A 27,653-nucleotide genomic window follows, 5' to 3' on the forward strand; every position below is an offset into this window, starting at 1 on the left:
TTGATAATGGATTCCACATTCTTAGACTGTGGTGATATTTTGCTCCTGTACATCAGTGCCAGTGTGATGAAGCAATGCTTTCTAATCTCTAGCAGTTTGGCTCCTTTTCTCATTGGGTTGTCCTGCTTGACACACATATCTCTGTGTGGAGCTGACGCATCTGAACTGACCTATTTTGGGAACACAGCATAATGTGCCGAGGATTGTACCCAAGAGGGTACCGATTCTGTCTGCCACGTGTTCGCCTGGTCTCTCAGCGCCAGCTAAATCTAGCTACATAGGCAAGAATGTGCGGCATTGTTCTGATATTTAAAGAAAAGAAAAAGAATGAACCTCTAAGCTTTCATTTTCCATCATCCTAGACCAAGGGACACCTTTCCAGGGGCTGCAGCAACTACAGTAATAGATTTGTCTCTTCGTCTAGTTGGTCAGTAGCTAAACTAGTTAAAAGATACTTGATTATTTTCCGATCACAGGATTGTGGAGGTGTGTAATGTGTTAAGCAAGAGAGACTTACAGTAATATGTTTAATTCAGGTAGCCATACAGTAATGTACATGTATTGTATTATTATTTAGCAGCTGCCTTTATCCAAGCTGACTTACAGAGACTAGGGTGTGTGAACTATGCATCAGATGCAGAGTCACTTACAACAACATCTCACCCGCAAGACAGACTTGTTCAGGGTCACACAGTGCTCACACAGTGAGTCAGGGAATGAGCCGGGATTTGAACCAGGGACCTCTTGGTTACAAGCTCTTTTCTTTAACCACTGGACCACCCAGCCTCCTGTGTGCACAAACAAGGTCAACCAGTGATGTTAGCTGGTCAGCGCACTACCAGTCAGTAACTAGTCAGTACTTGCTGATGATGTGCTGGTTAGATGTTGTGTGTCGTGCCTGTGTGTGTGTGTGTGCGTGATGTCGGCGTTCAGCTGGCAGATGTTTTGGGATAGGCTGAGCTGACAAGGCGCTAGGTGTCAGCAGACAGAGTGCTCTTGACAGGACGTGTCCACGTCATATCTTCTCGTCTCCTTAGCGAGAAGCATGTGTTGGGTTTATCGCTCTCATTCCTCCACTCTCCTGCAGTCAGTCATTGCATAGATGACTCTGGATAGAAGCAGCGCTTAACAGAACATGCCTGACAGATTAAATCTGCACTGTGATGTATCTCCCGGACTGGTTTAGTCCAAAGCTATATATCTGTATTTTACTGTGTGCATTCTGTTTATTTGACACTGCTTAAAGTCTAGAGCGGTCTTGTCTCAATACAATACAACAAATCACGTCAAACTTGCTTGGAATGACCACTCGGAGCCCTGTAAAAGTTGTCGTTATAGATACGTGATATTTCGAGCCCACTGCTTTACTCACTGTGTATACTATTGGTTTGCAAATTTTCCGCATCATAAGTCTGGACTCGCATGTAGGCCCTGAATATCAAAAGTTTTTCGACAGTGCTGTCTCAGTCTGTTTTAACCCCTCTTATCCCGAACGTTCTTTCCATCATAAAATGAAACACTTTTCAAAGCAATTTACATAAAGGTGGCGGAATAACTATTCAGTATTTAAATGAGAAACCCTTATGTTAATGACGCAAATTACAGTTTTTACGTTATTTCAGGATTTCAATCAATGGACAGGTGTGATTGAAAGGTAGTGAAGGCGGAGAAAAACAAAACAGACGTGTGTTTCAGGAGATACGTAGAAACAAGAGAAGATACATTTAGTAGAACACAATAATAAAGCAAGTATGTCAGGACAGAGAGAAAAAAATAAAGTTAAATAGGTCATTTTAATGTAGCCTAATTTTGTAAATGTATGTTATGTATTAATTAAATTATAGTTTCATGTACCCGGTTATGGCGATTTGTTCGCATTTTTATTTATTTTTTGCTCGGAACACGAGTCGTAAAAGTTAACCCCTCCACAAAAGCCCCCCCCTGCACCCACCGACGGTCGGAGAATCTTAATATTCAGGGCCATAATTTCGTGCGATCAGTTGAAGCGAAACAGATATTTTAAGCTTATAGCATTGTACTGTTTATTTAGTGGTAATAATAAGCAAACAAAAGCAGATATGTTTGGTCGAAGCCTTGGAAAATAGAGAAAATCTTTCTTCTGATGACCCAGATATCAAAGGGGGGAAACAAATCAGTAAAAGTACTGAACTGTTTGCTTTTAGCACTAACGCATCGAAAATACGTCGTCGGCATAAATCCTGGTACTGCATCTGAAATCTGCTGCTCTTCCAGGATTGAGCACGGTGCACATTTATGCAAGTTTAATTTGTATTTTAATTTTAGCAGTGTCTTATATTAAAGTGAATAATACATTTCCTAATCATTAACACATGATTGCCAAGTTGTTGTTGTTATTGTTAACTGCCTGTTTTGTCACAACGTGCAAGATACAAAAAAAGTGTATGTTTATATGCCATGCTTAGGGGGTGAGTAATGATTACATTACTTGAAATGTATTTTTGTTTATGACTGTAAGTCGCCCTGGATAAGGGCGTCTGCTAAGAAAGAAAGAAATAATAATAATAAATTAGTTGTAGTGATTGTGAGAGCAATGATTAGAAATGGAACCAGCATAAAATATTTGTGTCTGTATTTCAAATAGGCTTATTTGTACCATTTATTGTTTTTGTGGACTGTTTGTCTGCTGTCAGTGTAGTTGCTGTTCTGTCTCGATGGCACTGCACTGTGTTTATTCATTTTTAGAAAGGGAAACGGTTATGCAATTTGATTGCAGTTGTCTAATGTGCTGTGACTCAGGAAAGAACAGAAATGCAGTGATCTGATTGGCTGGAACACTTCACAGCATGGTGATGCAGAGTTATCGGCATGAGATGGGATGTCGGTGTGGTTCAGTTTTGCGTACCGTGAGAGAGATTTCTGGGGGCGCTCCTGTCAGGACTCATCATAAAGAACACAATACAAGCTTTCATGTATTCAGTGATATCGTTAGAGTCACTGTGGGACACAATGCAGCAGGCTTCAAGACGAGGAAATGGAGGTGTGACATCGCCTTCCTATCAGGACAGTAATGCCCTGCAAACAGAAAACAAAAGCATCGAAATGAAAGAAACACACAGGAACTCCGAGAATGATTGGGAACAGTTTTGAAAATACATTTTTGTGTCTCTCAAGTGTTTTTGCCGGCTGCAATTGCTGAACAGTTTGAGTCATTCCAGGGTTTGTCACAAGCTTGGGTCAGGTAGCAAGCTCCGTGCAGGTGTATCCAATTAAACTCAGAACCAAACTTGGGATGGCTCAAACTGCTATGCGATTGGGGATCTGATTTCAACCCCTGAACATAGAAAAATACGATTTAAAAATGAAATAATAGTGCAGTTATTTTATGGCTTTATTATTAATGTAAGTAGGAGAGCTGACACAAGTTTGCCAGCAGGTCATATTATTAACTTGATCCAGCTGACTCTGTCTGTAGACTGTTACAGTCCAGCAGCATCAAGGCTCGAACAAGAAGTACATTTTAAAATAATTGAACACTCTTCCAAATATGCTTTCTATGACAATCAAGCTTGGTTTATAAATTATGATACATTGGGGGTAGGGATGTCACAGTATACCGCTTTTACGGTAAACCGCGGTATAACTGCCACGGTTTTGAAACCGTGACCATTTTTCTATACCATGATTACCGGGTTCACACGGTTTAAGGTGATATGAGCGTGTTTTTTTATTCACCGTTTGTCCATCGTTGAGCCACCATATTCATTAGAACTAACTAATGAACACAGACATCTCAAGTTCTGAAAACTGCCATGCATGAGATTATCCGAGTAAGTTATTAAATAAGTGACGTCATGTTTAATATAAACCGCCCGACTAAACAATGATCGCTAGGAAACGTGATTGTCAGTAAATGAAACACAAATACTGGAAAATATCAGCAAGAACAAGGTACTGTAACTTTTCATCACTGCCTTCCTATTAATTTACCAAACCAAAGAAGTAATAGCAGTAGCTATTATTATCTATGGTATCGGTCAGGAAAAACGCAGTAGGCACACCAATGCAGAGAATCAAAAAGTCTAGATTTCCCACTATATACCTAACTAAGTCTAAGATGCTACAGGCATTGTATTATTTTTTTAAACGGTATTGTAAAATAAAAAATAAATAAAAAAATGCAAGAATAGAGGCAAGAATAGAATTTAAGCTTCCTGGAATGGGAAGGAACAACTAGTCTGCCACCAGCAGACAGGAAGAGTTTTTTTTTTTTTTTTGCTTTTAACTCTTTGAACTCTGCCCCATTCATTTTGGTGCGCCACATGCATATTATTACTCAGGCTTGTTTAAAATACAGACCTGCACTTGTTTAAAATACGTTTTCAGTGTGTGTATATGGTACTCCTGGCCACAGCACACAGGAATATCCCCTTTTAAGTGTCCTGAGGGCATCAGATGATTCTCAATGGTTAGGGTTAGGGTTAGGTATTGGGTTGGAGGTTAGGTGTTAGGGCAGGGGTTGCTTAAGGTTAGGGTTGGGGTTGGGTTAGTGTCAGGGTGGCTTGATTTCGTAGAGTTGCCCTCGAATCATCTGATGCCCTCAGGACACCTTCTAGGGGATATTCCTTTACGCTGCATCGTTGGAAAGCTGAGACTCTCAGCTTTCCAGCAGTTGCAATAACCACATACGTAGTTGAGTGAGAGATAGGGCGCTAGAGAGAAGCTGCAGGCTTTGAGACAGGCAGCTTGAGAGAGATAGGAGTTTTTCCATTGTTCATGTGCCAGACAGGAACTGCTTTACAGAGTGGCACAAAAAGTAATGGAACATGGCTTGAGAATGTAAAATTGTAGATAGTTCTCTTCAGTGTTCCATATTTTGTTTTGTTAAAAAAAAAATGTTGTGATTGTGCTCGGTTGGTAAAAGTGCAAACAGGTTTTTTTACCATTAAAAATGACATATAAATGACGATAACCGTGGTATATTTTATGACGGTTACCATACTGTCAAAATTTGATACCCTCACATAATTGATTTAATAACACCTGTGGGCTTTGATTGATTAAAAAATAATTGATTGATTTAATCTTGTCTACCTGTGATCGCTATCAAAAAAGAAATTTTGAAAGAGAGTACTTCTAAAGACCTTGGCAAAAGGGCAGCTGAACAGCATATCCAATATTTCACATTACCTCAGAAGGAAGAAAAAAAAACTGCAACTCTTCAGTGCTTTCCTTTCATGGCAGTTCTGCAAATTTATATTTATATATTTATATTAAACATCAGCTGGTATTATGAAACATTTACAGTAAATAATACAATTTCATATCACTAGCAAATGGGTATGATTAATCGATCATAGATCGGATGATTAATCAATCAAGAAAAAATGTCAAGATAAAAACCTTATTTTTTATACACATACAGTAGATGCCGGTTATTACTTTATTACTAGTTTCCAGTGCTACAGAGCACACTTGCATGATTTATGTGCATACTTCATGCAGCTTTTATAACACACTGACGTCGCAACTGCGTATTTGTGGCGGATTGAGGCAGAATCGTTGCTTTGAAACTGGCTCCGAAGCTGCATGCAAAATTGAGATGGATTTACAGCGGGAGGTGGTACATTGTGCACCTCCTGCTGTAAATCTTGAAAATAAACAGACTCAGATTCAGAGCTCTTGAAAATAAACAGACTCAGACACAAGTGGCCGAGCAATTTGGTGTTTCCCGTTCTGGTGAGTTGCTTCACCATTCTGTTAAATAATGTGCATGTCTTGTATATTGCTGCTGCATTTTGTAGGGGTGTGGTGTTAATTGAGTTTCACAGCTAGTTTATTAATGTTAAGTTAACCCTAAGTAACACCCATTATTTTTGCCTCTGCCATTGTGATAGCCCAAAACACATCCGCCAGCTAATTTCATAGCACATAGTAATTTAAGCTTTTTGACCGTGTTGTTTTGCTTTAGTCTTACTAACGTTATTTTCGTTAGTTTTATTATTATAGTTTATTAACATACACTTGCCTATTGTTTTGCTATGTTAGTTCATTTCGTATGTTGATGCACATGTGTCATGACAAGTAATACATATGTATTTATTTATTGATTCATACATATTGTGTCTCGTGGCTAACTCCGTTTTAGAGAACACTTATAAGAACACTTCGCTTGGGGTGTTCTCTTAGCCGGAGACTACTGTATGTGTATGTATGTGTGTGCGTATATAATCTAGATAGATATGTCTCTTAAAATGTATGTTTACTTCTAATGAGATTTTTGCATAGCACGTGGTGCTACCTGGTGGTCAAATTTTAGAAACAGCAGTTTCTCAGATTTTTATTTATTTACCATCATTATATATGTAGACACCAGACCAAAATTATTTCCATTTACCCAGCCCTTCCACAAAGAAATACAAAATTAAGTGTGACTCGTATAGTTCAAAAGCACTGGACAGCCAGGCTAGCAGTGGCAGGGATTCATACTGGGTGCTTCCTTACGAGTGTCTGTGTCTCTGTGCTGTTCCAGTGGATGGCAGGAAAGCCAAGCCCACTGCCACCGCTGTAATGCTGGCCCCCTGCCCAGCTGCTGCTGCAGAGAGCAGGGTGAATGGCAGAATGGTTCAGGGCCAGACCAGACCTATTCATCACGAGAGAATGGGGGAGAGAAATGTCATAGTGCAGCCAAAAACACTAATACAGTAGACCCCTTTATTCAATCTGTCTGCTTATCCAAACTGAAGGAGTGTCTCTCAACATTTTCTACAAGATCCCCGCTCTGTGCATGCTACTTTTTGGATTAAAGGGATTCTATGTATATATGTGTGTGTGTGTGTGTGTGTGTGTGTGTATATATATATATATATACACACACACACACACACACACACACACACACACACACACACACACACACACACACAGCTGTTTTTGGGGGGGTGGGTTATACCACCATATAATCAACCTGTTTTAATACAACCATAGAATCAGCCCATGCCATCTGTAGAACATCATGTCACGTATACATTAATTAAAAAAAAAAAAAAAAGTTTTACTTCTGATCAATGTGAATTAAAAATTGCTAAATGATAGGCTTGGTTTTTTCTCACCGAAACTAAACTGCTTTAAAAGGGGCAAACGAACGACCGTGAGTGCCGGCCGGGTTACTGTATGTATGTATGTATGTTAAAACATGGCTAGGCATAGTTCGGCATGCAGCTACAGACACCAACAATAAGACCCGAAACCCACAAGCAGAGGAGAACTTGAAGCATATATAGAAGCTACTGTAAATCAAGGGCAGCACATTAGGTCTTGAAAAAAACAACAACGTTATGCCTCTTAATTATAAGATCAGGTACCTTACCTATTTGTTTACAAATTAACCACTGTATATGTACAGTATATGCGTGTGTGTTTGTGTCTTTTATATATATTGTAGTCAGAAACGTCCTGATATCATTTTTTTTTTTTTTTTATCAATTATTCAAAAAAATGTGTACCTGCATTACCTTTTTCTTTTTGATTTTGCACCTTTTGCTACACAGCAGTTATCCTTTTTTAAATTATATTTGCATCCTGAGCAATTCGAAATAGAAGGCATAATAAATAGCACAGTAGTGATGTCATAATTCCTGTAGAAGAAAATATACTTGAACTTTGACCCATTCGACTCCTTGAGACCACTTTCATTTCAAACACAAACCGTCTCATTTTCAATCATTCGACAACACCCACAGCAGAGAAATGTTCATTAATGAAAAAATTATTGATGTAAAGCTGGTACATTCGTATCTCGGAGAAACTGGAGAGGAACGGGAAATTAAAGACATTCCTGTCAATGGCTTTCAAAATTTCAATCACTCGACAACACCCACAATTCGTGTTTTTTAGGCACTTTTAACAAATCTGTCTCTGTGAAGATTTACAATCATCCTTCACCAACGGGAGCACCAACCAAGCGAGCGACACAAATCTTCAACTCTGACAGGACTAACAATAAAAAAAAGCATACCATATTGAAACACATTTTTTTGCAGTTCATTATCTAACCAGTTGAATTCACCATTCCTGAATTATCAAAAAGAAAATTATATTTAAGATTCTTTAATATTTACTTAATGTACGTTATTTATTATTCATTAAATTCACTTGCAATTTGAACCTTAACACCCATTTATTGTCTTTTTTTATTACAGATACTAATATCCATGTATTATAAAAAATAATAGATGGGCTTCAGTGAGTTACAGGAAAATAATTCCATCTCGAGTTTCCCTGACAGTTTATAAAGTACTCGACCTAACGGTCTCGTAGTTTATGATGTCACATAAACCCAAGATGGAATTATTTTCCTGTAATCACGGAAGCCCATCTATTCTCTCTCACTCTCTCTCTCGAATAAAAAAGTCGCCAAAAAGGTTCCTGCATTCACAGCATATTAAGAGTCAAACACAGTAACTACATATATGTTTCACCCTGTTTGGGGCTCATCAGTGCAGTGTAACTACTTCCAATAGTGAGAAGCACAGGAGAATAAGTAAATACGAGTAGCTTTCGAGTTAAGATGGTAGAAAGCAGTAACTGTAGGATTATGGGTAATCAGGATATGCAAATGTAAGCATTACAAGAGCCAATCAAATCGCGAGAAAGTCTCCAAACGGTTTCACGCTGTAGGATAGCTGCCCATGCTATTGTATACAGTAGTGTAGGCTAGTATGAAGGCTGCCAGAGACCCTGTGCTAATGCCTCTGGTATAATTCTCTCATAAATGCTTATTTTTAGCAATGTACTGCAGTTCACCTTCTATATGTTCAGCCTTCTAATTCTAAAAAATAAACAGGCACTTCATGGAGACGCACATATTTACATGCAGACATGCATGCACAGTTCAGACAGTTTTAATGGTGAGTCTTCTCTAATTACGAACAGTGCATTTTAATTATCTGTGTATATGAATCTTATTGGCAAACATGATCATGTAGGCAGTGATCTTTATACACTACTTCTTTTAGAGAGCCCTGATTAAAGCGTGCCTCATATCTTGATCGCACAGCGTGGGCTGCACATTTTAACCTTGACCACCTGCTCCCAGCCAGCGTAATCACACCATTGCATTACGTTACCTGCCTGTAATGAAGCATTCTGGCCAATTTGACTGCGCCGCATTTCATTTTTAATTTTAATTAATTTCCCTAACCTTCATTGGTAGCCTAATGGACCTCTGAACTGAAGCATGAAGGCCTGGTCACTACCAGTCAAAATCTACAGAGATGCATCTTGTAGTTTTGTCAGTGTTGTCCCTGTTTAGCTTTTGTGAGCATCATTAGCCTGGGGGCTATTTTACAGAATTGACATTTCTATATTAAATTAGGAGTTTGGATGACAAGTATGAAAATGTTTTATAAAGACAATTCTGTCTTGCAATCGCTATCCTGTTCCTTTTATTATTTGTTTCTTCCTGACATCTAGGGCAGAGTACACCTTTTCCTAACTCAAACTACTTAATCTCCCTTGGTATTAGAGCTAGGGTGGGTTCGTCAAAGACCGGGGGAATCTTTTTTGAGATTCACTCGGTTTACCAGCGCAGTGGCAATGATGGATCTCTTTCGATCCAAAAGATACTGAGTCGCCATTGGGAACGGAAATTATGAAGCTGATTGTCTCCAGCAATCTTACAATATATTGTTTTCTTAGCGTTGCGTTCTTTTTTTTCAATTCAATATATTATCTTTTAAGAAATTGATATATTGCGTACAACAGGGTTTCAGTCATTCAACACCCGTTATCTCGGCATATGATGCAAACGGACCAAAATAAGTTCATGATGTTTTGATTATTGTTCTAGAAGCTGACCTCCAAAGCAGGCATGGAAATAAGACTCCCGTTGCATTGCAGTTTGATCCACTCCTGGATATTGTTTATAGTACAGTATTGTGTGATTTCTAAGAAACACATTTACAATACATAAGTAAAATATGTTTTCAATGTGTTGTTCCATTCATTGCCTGACATGTTTACATCTGATGTACATAGAGTATTGGAATGGGATATTGATGACATACAGTATTTTGTATATGACAGGTGTAAGTATTTGGCTTTTAATAAGCTTGCTGTAAGGTGTCACCTTTCTTTTAGAATGTCAAACATCATTGTCTAGTGTCTGCTATGGGAAGAAGGCAGATATAGAGGACTGTGCCTTCTGAAAGCATTCATTAATATTCATTACTAATCCAAACACTGAATGCGGGTACTGAGCAAGCTGTATTGACCACAACAGTAAGCAAGGAGTTAAAGTAGATGGATTGGAGGTTGATGTCGCATTATTGAGGATGTTAGGTGAGCTGGTTCTCAGAGTGCTGAAAAAGGAGCTGCATTCTGAAAATCAGATTCAATTTTATCAGTCAGGAGTGAGATCAAAGCCCTGGTCTCCCTGCCTGGAGTTGGTTCTGTTTGAACATATTTGTTGAGAAGCTGGAAGCAAAGCAAAGCAAAAGCTTTAGATTTTTTCAAACTGATTTACGTGTTTGTGTGTTTGAGAAGCTTTTCCCCCAATAGCAGTTCAATCCAGTCTTTTCTATGCTGGGTTTTTGGCTGGAGAAAGAGAACATGGATAGGAAAGCAAATGGAGAGAATGAAAGGGGTGGAATAAAAAAAACAACTAAGGAAGTCGGTAAATTATACATTAATACAACTCAATGAATTGTTTGGCGGTGTGTGTGATGTACTGTGAGTGTAGCGGGCACTAAAAGCATGCTGTGCTTATCCTGGCATTAGCATGGCAAGGGTTAACTAACTTTGCTGTGAGTGAGGGAGGGAAGCGTGTGTGTGTGCGTGCGTGTGTGTCTCTGCGTCGGCACCTGATGCTTTGCTACTCCTCTTCTCACACTGCAGCGAGCCTCGATCTGTCTAAACCTCTCTCTCTCTTCTCTCTGCACTTCTTCTCTCACAACATTCTCTTCTGTCTTTCAACTACAAAATGGTGCAGGATTTACACTTTTGGAAAAACATTGAAGTTCAGCTGGAGACAGAGGTGAGCCCACTCTACAACAGACCAGGGGAGGAAAAGGGAGTTCGGGGAGCGGCTGAGACTTTGGGGTTTGGGGGATTTGGGGGTCTTGCGGCTGGGAAGGCCACCTGGGAAGCTGGATCGACTGATGTTTAGAGTTCAGTTAGAAACAGTGTGTCAATTTAAAGTGCTATATTGAGGGAGATTAGTCACGGTCTGTTTTTTTATTATCATTATTAAATGAAGATTGAATATAGATTTCAACCTAGAAAGAATTGCATATTCTTAAATCTGTCATCTGTCTATATTCTTTTTTGGTGATCAATCTATATTGATCTATCTACTGTGTATTTCTTCATGGCTCAATCATTATGTTAGTCATTTTAAATCAGTTTTTGAAAAATGGAAAATGATAGAAATCTCCATCTTCCAGACATCTATCTATTTGTCTATAACCATCACCTTAGCCATCCGTATACACCTTGTTAAACAAACATCCTTCTCCCTCAGTTTCTTTCTGTCTCTTTTCAGGTCTTAAGTGCTGTACTTTTCCAGTACTGTACTTGTGTTTCTGTTTGCCTGGCTCTCTCCAGAGATCTCTCTATGCTCCATTCGATATACAGACATTAGTTTCTTCTCCTGTCTTAAGCAAAGAGCGTTGCACGTCGTTGGACGTATTTTGGTATGGTCTCGGAACGGGGCTCCTCCAGTTAGGATTAAATGCAACTGTGGTAATGTAATGGTTTTCCTTACATTATACAATTGCCTGTTTCATGAGATCAGGAGATCTGCAGCAATGCTGCCTTCTGATACCAGTTGTTATGTAGTATAAGAATGTGTCTGTCCATCTGTCCATCTGTTTGTGTGTCTACATGTCATGTTTTTCAACTCTTCCTGGAATCCGATTGCGTGCATCTCAGTTTCATTGAAAGGCATTGCAGCAGGAGCCGTTGAAAGCAGCTCTCTTTTTTTATTGTTATTGTCCTGGGAGAACAGTACGGCAAACAGGAGAAACAGCTCTTCACTGTCTGAACACAGCATTCACGTCTTTCTGCCGCTGTACTGTCTGTCCCGTGTGTGTGTGTGTGTGTGTGTGTGTGTGTGTGTGTGTGTGTGTGTATATATATATATATATATATACACTAAACTGTGTTGATGTGACTGGATGGAATGTTATATAATGTATTTAATACATGTGTATGTGAGCGTCTGCAAATATACATCATACACGCACACACACACACTCACACTTTTTTTTATCTGGCAAAGGTAATCAATGACACCTTAAAAGGGAGGGCAATTTATGTATTGATTGATTGATTGATTGATTTAAGCATACCTACACACAACACAAACTACACTTACACAATCACGAACACACAGAACTCATGCACTGCAGTTTTTGTCACTACTTGACTGACTTAGGCGTGGTAACTACCTCAGCATTGAAAAATATCCATAAAAGCAGCGCTGCTGAATCACACTGCCTTTTAAAGTTACTCTGTCCAAAATACTGCTTCATACATCAATTTCCTGCAGTCTCTAGGCAGCATATCTTTTCAAGCGAATGCATTATCTCACTCTTGTTTTTTTCTAACCTTCACTGGGCTGTGTGCAGGCGTTCGGATCAGCTAGGGTTGGCATTAGAGCAGTGTGGGGGAATATAAAAAGTGAACACTGTTATGTGTGAGTGGGGAGGATTAGGAAGAAGAGATGAGACTCCGAACAAGGACGCACTCTCCTTCTGAGAGACAGACGACTCATTTACCTTTCAGAGACTGCAGCTGTCAGCTACTGAGCTCCCCTGCATGAGCCAGCATAACTAATACATTTCTGTATGATGGATCTGCATAGATGTGCAGTAACATCATTGAAAGATGCAGTGCACCAAAACAGTTTTAAAGGTGTAGTGTCCTACAAGTTTTTTTAACATGTTAAAAAAGAATTACCATAGGTGTCAAATATTATAGAATACAGACTCATATCTCATATTGCATAGCAGTTTCACCCATTCCAGGTTTTAATATGTGCTTGATTAGGTGTGTCTTATTAAGCTCATAGTAAAACCAGGAATGGATCAATGCAATGGAAGTCTTATTTCCATTCCTGGGATATACATTTTGAAATAAAGGAGATGCCCATTTTTCCCTTATTTTAACAAACTGGAAAGCCAACAATGCCTGAAACCAAATGTTTACAGCATTCAGGGCACTTTTAATCGAAAGCCCTGTTGACAGTCCAGTTTGTTTACATGTCATGAAAGTCGTTTAACTGCAGATACACTTCTCCAACAGTGGCTTGTGGTATACAGTCATATTTTAGACAGCATTCACTAGAGGTTTTGGCAAAAAAAGTACAAAAACAATCAGTGTTGGGGTTGTGGGTCTGGATTTGGGATATATATATATATATATATATATATATATATATATATATATATATATATATATATATTACATTTTTGTGGCATGCCAGATGCCTGTGCACATTTCAACTAATTAAAATCAACTTTTGCCAAAAGTAGGACAGGATTAACTTCAACCAATATTGCTGAAGAAGGATTCACAGCTAACACTTTCTTATATTTTGACTGCATATATTATTTTTACCTTTAACCTAACTTAATGATCGAGCCAAAACACTTAAGTTCATTTGGGGCTCTGCCCAGTTTCCTAAACATGACAGTCCTTATACTGTATGGATGCTTTGAGCCTTTGCAAGTTTTATGTCTGAGTAGGTCATACTGAAGCACATTTGCTTGGTCGGACTAATGAACAGCTAGTCTGAAGCTGATAAAACTTTGCACCTGAAGTTACTCCGCATGCTGTCAGTGTAGGTCACAATGACCTCATTTTTTTTAATAATGAAACGTGATTGGCCGAGATGTGAGAATGTATACTATTTATATACTTGGAATAATAAGTAGATAATAAATATAAAACATGGGTAAATGTGTAGTAATACTAAAATTAGTTCGACTAGGATATTACTGTCGCACCTTACTTTGTAAAATTATTTTCTTTCTCAATGTCTTTTGACTTTATAGTTGAAACTTTGTCACTGAATTTTACAAAGTTTCTTTTAGTATTACAAAATGTTCCACTCTTGAGTGTTTTTATAGTTCTGGATGTATAATGACAGGTTGCTAATATAATTTTGTATCTGCTAAGCCGTGCATCCTCCTGAAATAATATGATTACGAGCGATATATCTCAATAAATAATTCACAATTAATTCTGCTTTGGGAATACCGTACCGGAGAATTTTGAATGCGTCTTTTCTGTACACTGAATCAGTCAGGCAAACAGAGGATTAGATTATTTGTGTGATGACGTGCATTGCAGTGCTGGTGAACCTCAGGTGGTTTGACGTTGTAGGCAACTAGTGCAATGCCTGACACCACTCAATTAATCTGAAGGACCCTTCCGTCACTAGAGAGAAAAACTGTTTTGTTTTTTTCTATCTGCGATTGTCAGCAGTCAGTATAGGAAAAATTGGATTCAAATGAGAAGTCACAAATTTTAAGTTTAAGTGTTTAAACAAAGTGGTTTATTTTCTCTTAAGAACTCTGTGGCTGTCATTATGGCTTTTTTTTATCCAAAAATGAGGGACAGCTCTGCTGTACAATAGTCAAGACAGCAGATTCCATGTTTCAGGGCTGATGGTAGGCTCTTGGTTGGCAGGTGTTTTCTTACAGAGGGATGGAAATAAGACTCCTATTGCATAGCAGTTTCACCCATTCCAGGTTTTACCAGGAGTTTGATTAGCCACAGTGTATAGGCAACAAGCTCTGGAGTGTTTTATTACACCTGTAGTGAAACCAGGAATGGATCAAACTGCTATACAATGGGAGTCTTATTTCAATCCCTGTTACCCAAGACTACTGATGTTGCAGTGTTAAAAGCGATGACGATTTTGGAGATCAGACTTTGCTGCAGGCTTCTACCCACGAAATTACTGGAAGAAATTAAATGGGTTAATCATTTAGGAATGGTTACGTATCCCTCCAGAACAATTTAAACAGCTTGCCAAGTTGAATCAGTGCCATGGCGGTCCCTGTTTGGCAGTGTTTTGGCAGGTGTTCCTATTGTTTTGTGTCACTCCTTTATAGCATACAGATGACATCATCATAAAATGAACTTCTCATTTAAATTGCGCTGAGCAGAAAAAACCGACAGTGATGGATGAAGGTGGATGAAGATATCTAACAATGCCTTTCTTGTATGTGTGTGTCAACTGGTAAACCACAGGCAAGAACTGGGACGTGAAAAGATACTTTTGAAACAACACACTACAAAAAAAAAATGTAGGCAGGTGCACCCGAGTGGTACTCTTACCCACTATTCCGAGGTTGCAAAAAAATTAAAAAAAATGTATACCTAGACGAATAGTGTTTGTATGTGGTAACAGGTGGCCTTGTTGTGTAAAAGAGGGTAACAGACCTTCAGAGGTGCATGGGCCACACATCGAGAAAGTCACTCATTTTGTAATGCATCTTTTCAGTACATCCTCCTTTTGTCATTTTCTAGTGCCTGGAGTCAGCGTCCTTCTGCCTTATTGCAGCATAAATACTGCATACTCCTGCCCTGTCTGCTAAATAATGCATTAGCAGATAGAAAAAATATTCAAAACAATTAAGATGCAGTGTTTCATTTTCTATCTCCTTTGAAAAAGCTGATAGTTTTCCATGTACTTAAAAAAACAGACGGTCTGTACTGGAATCTTTGGGGAATTTGCTGTTTTGGCGAAGAATTATATATCTCTCTAACAGATTCCGGATGGTGTAGATCAGCGTGATTTCAGGTGGCGGTCTAAATTGAAGCAAGCTGAACTACTGTGAAATACAGTGGCTCCCAGCCTTAGAAGCTCCGCTAGGTGACAATAAAGGACAGCACGTGATATTGCTGTGATCTAGGGAGACTGCCCTCCAGGTCAGCCCCTGACAAACTATACTGTAGAAAACAGAGCAGAACTGGCATGGAATTTGTTTAATCAAAGATACAGGGGGCCTGTTTATCTGAAAACTGGGTACACAGTCTCCATGCCCATCCAACCTTTGCTAATATAAAACTTGGGGAATGGGTATGCATTATGAGAGCTCTCCAGACCCATGGAGATGTCATTATTAATTTCAAGGTTGGAGGCAGCCATTTATGCCATCTTGTGTTTCTAATTACATGATAATTGAGTGAATCATTTTATTACAGATTTCTATATATATATATATATATATATATATATATATATATATATATATATATTAGTGCTGTACAAGGGTAATTAATACATGTACAACTGACGCACAGGCTAATATATGAAACTCTCACCAGCTTTGCTGAGGAAGCTGGTCCTTTAGTTCATCTGATGGTCATCCTATAAATAAATCCCCAGATCGTTATTTATAAAGAAAAAAGCCCACGGAGAGAGACATGCCTCGTTTCTAGTGGTGCACTTTGGTGGCAGCTGTGGGATATCGACCCTGACCCTGGATCCCTTAGACTTGCTGCTACACTGAAACTCTCCCAAACTGTCTCCCTGCGCATAATTTATTAACATGAAACAATTGGCAAGGAATCCGAAGAGAGGAGCAGAAAACAGCACTAGTTATTTTCGCTGGAATCCTATTACAGTGTAAATTCATGCAGGCAAGGAGCTGGCTGCTTATAAAATAGTAAATACGAGATAACTTTAGTTATTTAAAAAAAAAAAAGCAGCTTGTTGTCTTCAATTAAGCCATTTCCTGCAGTATTTTTCCCCCTAAAACTGTACACGTTTATAAAGGTTCACCGCTGCAACCCCCCGGTGACTCGGGAAACGGTGACTGAAACACGTGTCCTCCGAAATGTTTTCCTGCCAGTCCGTCATTTTTCGCACCGCAGATCCACAGCGAAGCCACCAGACCTATAGTGCCGGAGGACAACACAGATCTGAATGGCTCCCCTGCAGACCCGCAGGCACCGTATCAGCCACAGGGGTTGCTGGTGCATGGTGAACCGTGGATTGCCCTGCCGACCTAAGTCCTCCCTACCCGCGCGGCGCTCGGCCAATTGTGTGCCGCCCCCTAGGAATCCCTGGTCACGGTCGGCAATGACATAGCCTGGATTCGATCCTGCGCTCTCCAGGCTATAGGGCACATCCTGCACTCCACGAGGAGCGCTTTTACTGGATGTGCCACTCGGGAGCTCCATAACACACCTTTTAAAGATGAGTGAAGAACACGTCTGTTCCCACAGTGTAATTGCCTGCATTTGGGCTTTAAAAGAAAATGCTGACATTTAGAAGGTTTACCCCAGGATTCTTATTGACAACCTGTAAAAAGTCTCAGTGTCTTTTGGCTATTGCTACAGAACTGTGCCATAACAAATATACACCCAACACAGTTTTATCTTAAAGTAAATTAACTTACGCTAAAGTACAAAGCTGGAATTGACCACAGCCCACTCCTTTCCTCTTTGATAAATTACTTTTAACAGGGGCATTACAGATTTTAGTGCAATTCCATCACCCAGAGGCCACCTGTGCTGGCATATAAAGTGTCACGAGAGGGAGTGGGTACTTGTAGCTGTGAAATACAAGCAGGCCTCTGGTATACGAGAACAGCCCTGCCACCCCCTGATAGAATCAGCCATAAAGCAGAAGCTTCCCCCTCCCCTGGCTTTTAATGAGCTGCTGTGCTAACGAGGTGGCAGCTATCGCCACTGTGGCACAGTGCAGGCAATTCTGGAAACAAAATGGCCGTCAGAGGCAATCAAGGAGCAGAGGGAGGGGTGGGGGCCTGGTCCCTGCAATTACCACGCACTCAGGGAGATTTAATTTTTCTGTTTGCCTTTCACCTAATCTTTTCAGAGTTTTTTTTTTTAAGCATGGCACTCCGCCCTTGTAGTGGAAAGTGGCCTTGCGGTTATAGCTGAGGTCTGGGAGCAAGGCTCTTGTTTAAACTGTATAAGAGTTGTAGTTCTAGCTGTCAGAACTGATGGCAGTTGGTGGTCAGGACTAGAAACCAATCACATTTTTTTTGTGCTTAGGGGTTGTAGCCTAGCTGTTGGATCTGAACAAATCACTACTTTATACATTCCAGTACAGCTCATACTTAGAGGCCACACCCCTGTAGATCTTTCAGTTGAGAATCTGTGCAAATCCATATATGGATTCTTACCTGCAAGAGGATTAGGTGTTTTCTGGCTGAGCCCCACAGATCAGTGGCTCAGCTGGCACCCGGCAACTAAGAAAAGGAGAGGTTCAGATGGAGCATTTTCCTAATGTTTAATTTACTGCATGTTGAATATACTATTATGTTTGTTCTGTGTCGTCACCTATTGCTGTTTCTGCTTGGATCATTCTTCTTGCAAACATAGCTTCTGCAAACACCCAGAGTGAAGCGGGGAAGCATGCAAGTGTTGCAGTCAGTGCACCATGCTTCACCTCCATTCACTGCAATTGCATTGAGGAGGCTTTTAGTTACTAAGCATGGCACATGATGACCTACACAGAAACAACAATTGAGTACTGACCATTCAAGGTGTTAAGATATTTAACAGGCAGTGAAATAAATATAATCTTTAAAAAAAAAAAAAAAAAAAAAAAGTTTTATCTGCTTAGCTAATCTTGCCGTGCTGTACTGCTGAACCAAGTGAGCCTGAGTGTGCCACAGCTTTTATTCTGTGGGTTTCTGCAGTATGACTCACGGTGTTGCTTTTGACCACGACAGACTGCGTATCAGTGAGCGCATTGGAAACCACAGGGGGATCTCCGCACCCACAAAGGCCACTTCTTGTCCGTGCCTGGGTGTCCATTAGCATCCATTAACAGACACCCCATTGTGTTCAGAGCCAGTTGGTATTTGAGTGTGTGGGGGAGGTTTCAGTTCTCACTGGGATGATGCAGTGAAACCTGGCAGTTGAGATCAGCTACAGTGATCAAATGGCCTACCTCCGCCTGAGAAGTTGATCATATGTATGGGGATGTGTCATGAGTGGGCTGAGCAAAATTACTGCTGTGGTAACAGCCTGAAAAGCTGTCTGAAAAACTGCAGTACATAAGTAACTGCACCCGCCAGCTGAATGAATTAAAAATGAACAATGCTAAATAAGTAAAGCTGAGGGAACACATAGCCACTTTTTCAGGAACAGTGGCTTGAAACCTGGTTCCAGGAGACCGGGAGACCGAGTTTGAGGCAACTTTGCTTTATCAAACCCCAAGTCTCCTCTGGTGTGCCATGCAGTGGCCTGAAACCAAGTTCCAAGCCACAAAGTGCCTTCCTTTAGAAGCACAAAAAACCTCAATCTGCATTATTCAGTATCCACTGTGAACAATATTCTGTTTACCCCACTTGTAACAGGGCTCGCTTTTTTAACTGTACAGCACAGACAGTGATGTTGTAGTATCATTGCATGTACTGTAGGTGGTGCTTTAGTAATCTTATATTTAGGCACAGGTGCTTATGCATTGGGGGAGGGCTCATATGTGTATTTTATCAATTTTACAAACACAATTATTTTTACACAGAAAACAGTGTATACCCAAGTATTAGCTAGTGCACAATTTTACAATTGTGTGGCAGTTACTAAAATATGTTGTGTTGTTCAGAGACCATCCTGTTTTCATCCCGACAGCCCTTTTTGCCTGCGGCTTGCCGAGCCAAAATTAAAACTGCAACTCTCTTCTGTCCCAGATTAATTATAATCTGAATAATTGGAAATTCACCCCTGTGCCAGATGCATAAGACAGATTCGTTTACAACCTTTAGGGGCAGGTTAGAGCGGCCAGACTGCAAATTGAAAATTTAAAAATAAAAAAAAAAGAATGGTTTGGATACTAAGCCCCGGGGGTGCTGCTTTGAACCTATCCATGGTCAGCAGTGATTGAAAGTCAATGTTGAGAGCCTACGTGAAGTGAGTTATCAACTCAGTTTCAAGTGGGTCAGATGCCCACATACTCAATAAAACACATTCGATTGGATCGAGGTACATGAGAGAGAGCCCGTGGAGGAAGAGGTTTCTGACTGTGAGCCCCAATCCTAAACAGGGGTGACGAAGTCCCAATTCAGACCGCTGTGATCTTCCTGTGACTGCTGCTGATGGAAACAAACGGGATCTCAAAACCCTTTCAACATTCAGCAGTGTCACATGGGAATTATACAACCTAACAAATGACTTCATAAATATACCGCATTGTAATCCTTTTGAATTTTCCAAAGTCATTTTAAAATAATTTTTCTTTATATATATATATATATACACTCTCATACACAGTATGCATATTGTGGTTTGTGGAATATGTTTTTGCAGAATTTGGCCTTTTTTTCACTAATTTAATTTGATGTTTTGTAAGTTTTTAATGAATAGCGAATGCAAATCCGAGCTGGTATTTCCTCTCTGTTTTAATATTTTCACCCCCTACAGACAATGAGAACCACATGTGGGAGCAATGAACCTCTTGGCAGACGGAAGAGTCTGGGGGGTGTGTGTGTGTGTGCGTCCGTGTGTCTGTTTGTGCGTCCCTGTGTCTGTTTGTGCATGCGTGTGTCTGTGTGTGTGTGTGTGTGTGCCTGTGTGTGTGTGTGCCTGTGTGTGTGTGTGCCTGTGTGTGTGTGTGTGTGTGTGTGTGTGTGTGTGTGTGTGTGTGTGTGTGTGTGTGTGTCTTGTTATTTTAAGTATGGAGCTGGCAGGGCCGAGCCATCTTTCAGCAACTTCTACAAACCTGACTGCCTCAAACTGAGAAACTATGACCTGGAACAAGAAATAAGTGGAGATGGGCCTACTTGATGTACTTGGTGGCATTTAGACAATGTTTTTCTTAGCGCAGATGGCTATAATACAGCAAACAGCTGTCAAGGCAAATTGGCAGATTGTTAACGCCTGATTTCTGTGGAGAGCTCAATGCGAGTAATCGATCTGTGCGGCACTAGCAATTTGTTTTTCAGAGCTTTGAAACACGGTTGTTTAGAAAGCAGACTGGGAAAGGGACCAGGGTAACTAGTACCTTTTGTTGGTTATTGATTCTCAAATTTTAAGACTGAATTACAGTTGGCGCCGCTTTATCGGGATGCCGGGGTAAAGAAGGAAAAATATCCTGCATAAGCGGCTGTCTCAATTAAACGAGAGGCAGTTGAGGAGATGACCTTATTCACACTTTTTTGATTCTTAAAAAAGAAAAATAATGAAATCACATCACGTTATGATTAAATGTTAAATACATAATTTCAAATCCAAGTCGATTGTTTTTTTTTTTTCATTCCTAAACAAAATTAATCGCACCTGCGATGTTGGCACGGCAACTTTCTTTTGCAACAGCAGCCTGAGAAACCACAGGAGACTCCTCCTCCTTCTTCAAGAGTTCAAAGTGGTTTACGCAAGTCACAGCTTAATCACGTTCTCTGACCTGTCTTGCTCTGAAAAGCAATCTCCGTTTGAAAATACTGTATCCCAATTAAAAGAAGCGACCTCCCAATTAAACAACAGTAATAGCATTGGGACGAATCGTCTCTCAGAGTTGTATCCCATTTAAGCAGCAATCCCAATTATCAGTATCCTGATTAGGCAGCACCGACTGTATAACAAGAATTTGGATTGCGCAAGGAAATGAGAGGGATTGACGTGTTTGTTTGTTATGTTAGAGACAGTATTGCGAATGCTTGTGATGTCCAGTTGGTTGTGTATTGGGGACTGGCTCTAGGGCTTGGCTAGACCAGGGTTCAGCTAGCAGGATACCTACCCCACATCCTGCAGGGTATTAAAACAAACCTTTAATAGCACCATAAAATAGTAACTAAGTTAACGTATGTAAGGACGGGAATTGTTAGCACTTAATTAAAAGCATATTTTAGCGGAAAAGTGCCATGTGTTAGTTTGTGAATGAACTTCCATTAGGCAAGGGAACTGGGAAGGCACGTATATCATAATGACAGAGTGGAGTATAGTACACTGATATTTTGTAAATACCAGTAATAACTGTGATCCTTGATTTCAGATTTTAGTTGACAGCTGTATTGTTGGGGACAAGAAAAGACCATTTTGCCAATGAAAGCGCATCACTTTTTAGTACAGAATGTTTCCCCATGGTAGCTTTCGTGATCGTAACTTTCCTTATTGAAAAAATCCTTAACATGATCTTTTAATGACAATGTATTAGTTGTGTACAACAATGGTTCTGCTGCACAAGAGCAGATCACATTGTAAAAGCTGCCACAGTACCACTGTTGAAACATGTGGTAAACAATACTCCCTGGTTATCCATTACTTATTGCTACTGTTCTCAGGACTATCTTGAAGTACTCGTTCCCAATGCATTGCCATTCTCTGTAATGCTGTGGTCTTCTTGTGGTTTCTTTTGGTTATCCCAATGATTGTGTTATATTGGTACCCCAATGAACTATCTCACTTACACTGGTAAGCTAGAACGCATACATCTAAAATTAAAGTATCATAATCAGCCCTGGACACTTTTTAAAGCAATCTTTAAAAAAAAAAAAAAAAAAAAAAAACATGGTTTGGATCAGTGTGGCGTGTGAACTGCTAAGGCTTGAACAGTTGCCTGTACTGAAGATGCAGAATGTGTCTAAATACAGCAATCACACTCTAAAACCTGGAATGGTTCAAATTGCTATGCAATGGGAGTCTTTCAAATAATCCCTTTCTTGAGGCTTGCTTGCAATGCGGGGAGGCTACCCCTGCTTTGCTTTCCAGCAATTGAACCAGATTTGTAACAAGTGCAATTGCCTGGTTTAATACAGATAATGTTGCGGCACTGTAAAGTATATTATGCCATGGCTGCCCTTACAGGACGTGCTTGCTTGCTGCTGTGCGTTTGCAATCCCCAGGCAATGAATTTCTGTGCCCAAGGATGCCTTCTTAATGCAGGCTATTGAGGGAGTAATTGGCTGCTCTTGACCGACGGCACGGACTCACGGATGTATAAACAACACTGATAAAGAAAAGCATAGATGCATTAGATAAAAATATATGTATTGTTTGCATGTTACAAAGTGTGTATATATATATATATATATATATATATATATATATATATATATATATTAGGGGTGGGCACCAATTTCGATATGATATCGATAGCATTGATATCAATGATAATTTTCATATCGCGATATTGTGGGATAAAGAAAAAAATCACGTACGCTCACAGAGACATACTTTTTATTGCTAATACTGCTAAAAATACAAATACACTATAATCAAGTTTATTTTATATGAAGATACAACAAACCCAATACATACCATTCCAGATTGGCTAGCCTGCACAGTGAAGTATAGAAATATTTAAGTTTTGAGGTGGCATGGAACAGTAAAACAATATAACAAGACCTTGGATATTGTGAAGCAAAGTACCACTAACTCAGACTCAGGAGCGGTGAAGACGAACACACGCTGTCCTCCGAAACGTGTGCCGTAAGCCGAACGCTTTTTTCCACTCTGCAGGCCTGCCATGCAGCCACCTCAGAACTACAGCGTCGGAGGACAATGCACCCGGCCAGTCTACAGGGGTTGCTGGTGCGCGGTGAGCTGAGGACACCCTGGCCGACCTAAACGCTCAGAGTGTCTTGGGTGTCCGTTTTAGTAAAGCTGTATTTGCTTATCTCTCTATTGCAGTAGTTTAATCCTGCTGCAGAGTTGCAAAGAGTTGACAGGAGGAATAGGGAGCAGTGCAGTGAACGTATTACATCTGGTGTCCTTGCTGCACAAATCACCATGAAATCAGTACAGATCATCCCTGGGTAATATGTTCCCATATATCCTTAAAGAATAGTGCAGATTTGGCAAACAGCAGAGGATTATATTAAATACAAAAAGGATCCTGGAGACAGCTGGGTGCTTTCTTGTACTGGGCCTGACCCTCAATTTGGATTTGATCAGTGGGGTGCAGGGATCTCCCAACTGACTGGATTAAACCGAATCTTAAAAATAATGAGTTACAAAAAAATAGAAAAAAACTACACTATTTGAAATAAAAAGGGGACAAATGGTATCATACATAGTTAGGCAGTGCAGTCAAGCAATGTGCTAGCCTTCATACTGTGTCTGTGACCGTGGGTTCAATCTGTCTCGAGTCTGACTCACTTGCGACCTAAAACCTGATTCGAACATTTTTCAATTCCTTTCCTGAGCCATCCATGTCACGTTTTGTTCAGGAATCTAGTTTTCAGTTTGCTTTTCTGACAGGTATTCAAAGCGTTGAGCTGCGTATCATACTGCATAAATTACACCAAATGAGAAAACCTCAGAAAGAGGACAAAAGCAGCCCGAAATAGCATCAAGTACCCAGCTATACAGATACCGTACATGGCGTACAGAACCTCAGTGAGCCGTCTGTCAGAATGCAATTTAAAATGAGTCATTTACAGTGCTTGTCAAGAGGAGTTTAGACTGCCAGTCAGAATGTTGTTAATAGCACGGAATCTGGTGCATTTTCAACCTTTTTTTTGAACCCTTTCAATATGAAAAATGTGCATAAAAAAAGAAAATCTGCTACTTTGAAGTCCCACAGGCTCTGTATTTATATGATATTTACAGCATAAACCACATGCGTGTGCTCAAACACACAGATTATTTGATTATTTGGATCAAGCTTTCCACAGGTGAGGGTAAATGGTGTTGATTGGGTTAATTTACCATTCCATAAGAAGCAACTGCTTGGATTCGTGTGGATCGCTGTTCTCCAGAAGTCTAAGAAAAGCAGCGATCATCACAAATCCAAGCAGCTGTTTCTTCACTTGTTTCACTTTGAATGATTGTCAACACGGGAGCTCAATAATCGGATCGTGCAGCACTACTGTCTACTGGGGAAGAAAATAAAAGTAGCACCCAACAGCATTCCTCACCAATACCCTGCAGTATGTACAAGCTGCATCTCCCTATTGCAAATCAGTTTCAGTCAGGATGGACAAGACAGTAGTTCTGGACTTTGATTAGTGGCAGACAGTAAGCACATGGTTGATTTGCACAATTGGTGTTTCATGAAGGGTTGTTCTGATTGGCTGAAATGATTCATAAACCCTTTGCGGTCCATTTTATTCAGCGCGTGTCAGGCGCGTCAGGTCCAATTTATTTTCACACGTGCAGTTTATTTTAGACGCACTGTTTAAAAGTGTTTTTTTTCACAGTGAAACGGGTTTAAAAGGCACTGCATATCAACAGGACACTCAGTACTGCATCTCCAGCCCCGCCCCACCCCTTGTTCGCTATATTTTTCAAATGTCTCTTAATAATAGTACATACCGATAAATCATCTCTTGATCGCTCGTGTTATCTATGTGGTGTCGGGTCTATCAGTATTCATGAGGTATGGCTGTTTTTTTTTTGTTTGTTTTCAGCTTCTCTCGGCTCCTATCAGTCTCACTCGGCCATTGAATGGTTTTCTTGGCTTTTTCCGGAGAAAAAACGATTAGAGACCTGTTTTTTGCGTTTTTTTGATGATGTCGGTCAGGGTCCAACATTGGACCGGAAAGGGAAAATTGCGATGTCGGACCAGGTCCGACATAGGTCCGCAAAGGGTTAAAGTATTCACAAGACTGAATTCTCCTCCCCTTTGAAGATATCTGTCCATTACTTTTTTTGTGTCCTCTTAACATACAGTGCCACTGTGGCAAAATGTTGTATTTGCTTTGAATTGGATATTCTTCAGTCCCTGTTGATGTTGAAACTGGCTATGACAAGCATTCAGTAAAGCAGACCAAGCTTTTCTAAGTTAACACCAGCAGCTACAGGGCTCCACGTGACATCCTTGGTATAACAAGTGGCTGCCGGGACGCTGGCTCGTGTCCAAAAAGCTGCTATCCATTCAGGGATCATTGCTGGGCAGTATGGTACACAGACTGCCCCCAGTCACTGGGAGATCAGGAGATAATTTATATTGACAGGCGGTGTGTCAATGGAAAAGCTTAGAGCTAGGACTTGTCCCAGCTTCCTCCTCTAGCACAGCTCGATGAATGGACAGTAAGTATTGTCCTGCACAATTGGCTGTATGTGCACTGTAATTTTGAGTTTGCACCCTCGGTGGTGAATCAAGTATTACCAACAGGATTGCAAGGCTGTTATAATTACATCTAGGAAGGTTTGTGCTCTGTTGTAGAGCTGCTGTTTTTATTAGGATTATAATATGTGTTCCACATTTCTACAAGGCAGAGCAGGATTTAAGCAATGATTTTTAATACTGTAAAATAATGTAAAATAATTTGTTCTCACTTAAACCGATCTAAAAGAATTAAGGCAGTTTTTTTTTTTTTTTGGCATGTTTCTGAATTAGTCCTTCTATAAACTTTTGGTTTGGGTTACCATAGTTTAAGCATATCCATTCTTCCCTCTCCCTTTTCCTGCTCTTTCTGTGTGCCTCTCTCCTCCTTTGCTACCTCTCACTTTCCAGGCTGTCCCACTCTCCCCTTCCCTGCCCCTTCTCTCTACCTAACCCTGTCTACACATTCACTTGCCTGACTCGCTTGTTATCTCCCTACAGCCTGCCTCAATCTCACTTTCCTGTTCTCTCAATCTCTCCGCTCCCTGTCAGGCTCTCAAACCGTCAGATAATGGCTCCTCTCGCTCGTTGACAGGATGCGTGACTCTGGGGTCTAGCACAGAGAGAAGGAGAGAGTGTGAGGACAGGCTGCCAAGTTCCATCTCATTAGGCATGCCATACTCGTTCCATCAGCTCTTGTTGCCCATTACCACACTGCCACTATTAGCACCCTCTCACTCTCCCTCCACTAGTCAGGGATTCAGACAGCCTAATAGTGAAGGAGTTGACACGCTTTGGTACAATTTGCAGGCCAATGTTTTATTAAAGTTTAGACCCTCAGGGATAAGTATCAAGAGGCCTTCTCAGCTGGAAATCTTAGCCACTATGAGAAATGAGGTCATTTTGATGACATCGTCAAGTTTAAGAACAAAAATTGTGAAAATACCAAAAATAATATGAAGCCTTGTTTTGTAGCTAATTAACTTTACTTTTGTTTCAGCTTTATTTTACATAACAAGTACACTTGCCATTGAAGATATTGTCGGTAAAAACTTCAAATTACCTAGACTGCTATATTAAATTAAATGCTTTTTGACATTTTCCTGTGTTTTAATTTTTTTCTGAAATTCCAAATTTGAGTGCCAAATGTTTACTAAATTATTTTTTTTTAATAAATTGATTCTTTTAGTAGTATGCATTCAGAAATAATTGTGAAATAGTAGTATGTGTGACATGTTAAATGAAACATAAATCCACTAATCTGGTCAATTTTTAAAATGAATTGAATGTTTTAACATCGGGTCCACTTTGTTTCCTCATCATTGGGTACCACAAACTGCCCCTCAGTGTGAAGCATTTGGAGTGCACCCATTTTCACAAATAGGAGGACAGAACTTTGCACTTGGTCAAGGTCAGATAACTAATTTTAAGATAGCTGTGATGATTGGAATCCCATTAGTCATATATGTAGCAATGGGAAAGGCAATAATTATGAAAGGAATAAACACATTTTAATATTATAAACTAGTAGGAAATTATTCAAACTATTTCTATCTACAAGTTGCTTCGTGCTATTTAGCCTTTTCATGCACACTAATTGCTAAATACAGCTCCAAGACTTGATTTTAATTATCCTAAAAGTGAAATAACATAAAAACACCAATAATACCAAGGTATCATATCCTACTGTCACAAAAGG

The 27,653-nt window shown here is 39.9% G+C and overlaps 1 protein-coding gene across 10 annotated transcripts in view; it reads left to right on the forward strand.

The window, feature by feature from the left end:
• Positions 1–27,653, forward strand: part of LOC117433285 (protein TANC2-like) — a 222,268-nt gene that overhangs the window by 101,016 nt on the left and 93,599 nt on the right. Inside the window, exon 1 of one of the 10 annotated variants that reach the window (XM_059006731.1) lies at positions 10,880–11,014. The exons of the other annotated variants lie outside the window; for them this stretch is intronic. The gene's annotated coding sequence lies outside the window, so the exon portion shown is untranslated. Of the gene's footprint in view, positions 1–10,879; positions 11,015–27,653 lie in introns of those variants that run through there. 10 annotated transcript variants of the gene reach the window in all.

This window comes from Acipenser ruthenus, chromosome 33 (assembly GCF_902713425.1).
Source record: "Acipenser ruthenus chromosome 33, fAciRut3.2 maternal haplotype, whole genome shotgun sequence".
Taxonomy (NCBI): Eukaryota; Metazoa; Chordata; class Actinopteri; order Acipenseriformes; family Acipenseridae; genus Acipenser; species Acipenser ruthenus.